Raw genomic sequence first — 2,971 nt, 5'->3', positions numbered from 1 at the left:
CTATTTTTTTTAAAGCACAAAGTCTCACTACATAACTTGGGGGTGTCTAAAGATGATCTCGAGCCCTCCTCCCTGTTGGTTTGTTTGTTTGTTTGTTTGTTTGTTTGTTTGCTTTTCAAAACAGGTTTCTCTACACACCCCTGGCTGTCCTAAGGTAGGTCAGATGGCCTTGAACTCACAGAGCTCTGCCTACCTCTGCCTCCTGAGTGCTGGAATTTAAAGTGTATATTCCCACACTTGACTGATCTCAAACTATTGTAGCTCCGGTCTTTACTTCCTGATGCTGGGATTGCTGGCCATGCAACAGCAAGCCCACCTTGAATGGATAGCATCCATCTTGATTCCGAGGCTCTCTTCAAGGAGGAAGGTCAGCCATGTCTTCATGTGTGCCATTTCCTCTGGACCAACAGTGTTCCAGCCAAGTGTTGTGCTATATTCCTATAGCAATAGCTTCTGAGAAGGCTGAGGTAGAATAACTTCTAAGGTTAGGAATTTAAGTTTAACTTGACCAATATAGAGATGCTATCTCAAAAACAACAAACAGATAAGATAAACATTCTAAAAGACTAACTACCTCTAGGAAAAAAGTCAGAAGGCACTTTTAAGTAAATTCCTCATTATGATTGGCCTCATTCAATCACTTGAAAGCTTAAATAGAACCAAAGTTTGATAACTCCTGACCTAGTTAGCATTCACTGTCAATTTGATACAGGCAGGAGTCACCTGAGAAGAAAGTTTCAACTAAAGGGTTCTTCAGAGTAATTTGTGGGAGGTTCAGCCCACTATGGGCAGCACCATTCCTTATATAGGGCTAGACTGTATAAGAAAGCTAGCCAAGTAATAGTTTGTGAGTAAGCCAGCAAGCAGTGTTCCTTCGTGGTTTCTGCCTCAAATTCTTGCTGCAGTTCCTGCCCTGACTTCCTTCAATGGTGGACTGTAACCTTCAAGCTGGAATAAATCCATTCCTTCTCTATATTGCTTTGGCCATGGTATTAATCATAGCAACAGACACAAACTAGATTGTCCCTTTCTGCTACCCACCAAGAAGGAATGTGTTAGCAGATTGTGTTGGGGCTTGAAATGTAACACTGGTTCCTTTTAATGTCTCCATCCTGCAGGATTTAAACCTGCTAGCCTCTGTAACTACAAGAGTCATTCTTTAAATTCTTTCACCTTCTCTGCCTCTGCTCACACACACTATATTGGTTCTGCTTCTCAGAGCAGCACGTCTCCCTGTCCACCTTGCAAGAGTCACTACCTACTACTGAGGTAAGTTATTGAGCTTATACCATACTTCCCAACTTGCTAAGGATTTACCATTATGTCTTCAGCGAAGCCCTGTGAGCTGGATACTCTGCTTGTCCCCTATTCACAGTGAGGAAGCCAGGGCTTGGAAAGCTCTGAGTCACTGATGGGCAGTGAAGGGTAGAGCTATGATCTCAGTTTTAACCAGCACATACAGTGCCTCTCTCTGAGTGCCTAACTTCCAGATGCTACTCTTGCCCACTAAATGTTCTATTCCACCCCCACTTGGAAAGTTGAAACATTTTATTCCTAAATTTGATTTCCAAAGAGATTTGTTTTTTAGCCTCCGTTTTCATGTTGCTCAGGATCTGTCAGGAAACAGCTCAGGAAGACTACATTTCCCAGCCACCCCATAAGACCCTCCCTGGACCCATCTCCATTGCCTTCCTGTCTCTGTCTGCAAGGCTGGAAGGTAGCCCTGCCACTCAAGTCAGGACAGCTTCCTGGAAATCGTAGCCTCTTCTTCCTTTCTGTGATCAATGTCATCTTGTTCTGGCAACTTCTAGGTGTCCTGGTTTCAAGAAAGAGCAAACTGGCTTGATGGTGAAGTGTGAGGATATATGGAAGTGACCAGGAATTCACTTCAAAGCTATTCATCTAGACCTGTTTCACTGATGAGCACATGGACAAGTCACTCCGATGGCTGATTTCCAGCGTGGCAGACAGTGAAGAGAATTGCAGCTTGCAGGGTGCTGTGTCTTGTCATGCTGCTGCCAGAGAAGTGTTGCTCAAATCCACCAGGCTTAACCCTGTCCCACCTGATGTCACAGTGTGTCAAAGAAGGAAGGCACCTGCCCCATTCTGAGGGAGAAAAGGCTCGACATCCTTCTGTGATGGCATTCCCAGGTTGCCTTGTTGGCAGGAGTCTCCTTGGAGCCAGCATGAAGACATGAGTTTGATACCCAGAACCCATGTAGCCCTGACTGGATAAAGGCTGGGGGGAGTTTCCATTATGCAGAAGATAAGCCATTTTAAATGACAGATTCAGAAAGCTTTTCCTGATGGATCTAATTTTATCTTTGTGGTTAAAAACTCCCAGCAGTGGGTTCTGCAAGAAAGATCCTTCCCCTACAACCCCTGACCCTCCTTTGAAAAACAGTTTCCCGAGACCTTTGAGAACCCACCAGACCTTTGTGACACCATATGCCCTTCACTGATGTGTAGCGGGCACACTGCACTTTGTGAAAATCCTTCCTGTTATGTAATTTCCCTATAGAATCAAAATCTTCACACTTACGCAGATCATCGATTTTATTTTTGAGCATTGAACTGCATGCTCTGTTTTCGTATCTCTGCTCCCTTCTGCCCTGTTTCTGTAGGATGACAGATCGTGTATGCTATAGTTTGAATTTGGCTGGTCAAATCTCATGCTCCTGGAAACACAGGCAAACTAGAAATGTTCCTCAGGGAGGCAGTAGTTCTAAGTGACCAATTTCCTCCACTCTTCCTCCTCCTTCCCTCTCTCCTCCCCCCACCCCCCTGCTCCTTTGGCCCCTCTCTTCCCTCCCTCTTCCCTCACCCTGCCCTGTTAGAGATTATAGTAAAATTTTTTCAAAATTTATATAGTAACTTATGGGCAAACAAAACTTAGAGGACTCTGGGGGAGGTTTGTTGACTTGTGTTGTTGTTCCTCAGGGTTCCCAGGGTTCACACTGAAATGTGAGAC

The sequence above is a fragment of the Rattus norvegicus genome, chromosome 2 (genome assembly GCF_036323735.1).
Source record: "Rattus norvegicus strain BN/NHsdMcwi chromosome 2, GRCr8, whole genome shotgun sequence".
Classification (NCBI taxonomy): Eukaryota; Metazoa; Chordata; class Mammalia; order Rodentia; family Muridae; genus Rattus; species Rattus norvegicus.
The sequence above is the reverse complement of the archived record's forward strand: the minus strand, read 5'-3'. Positions refer to the sequence as shown.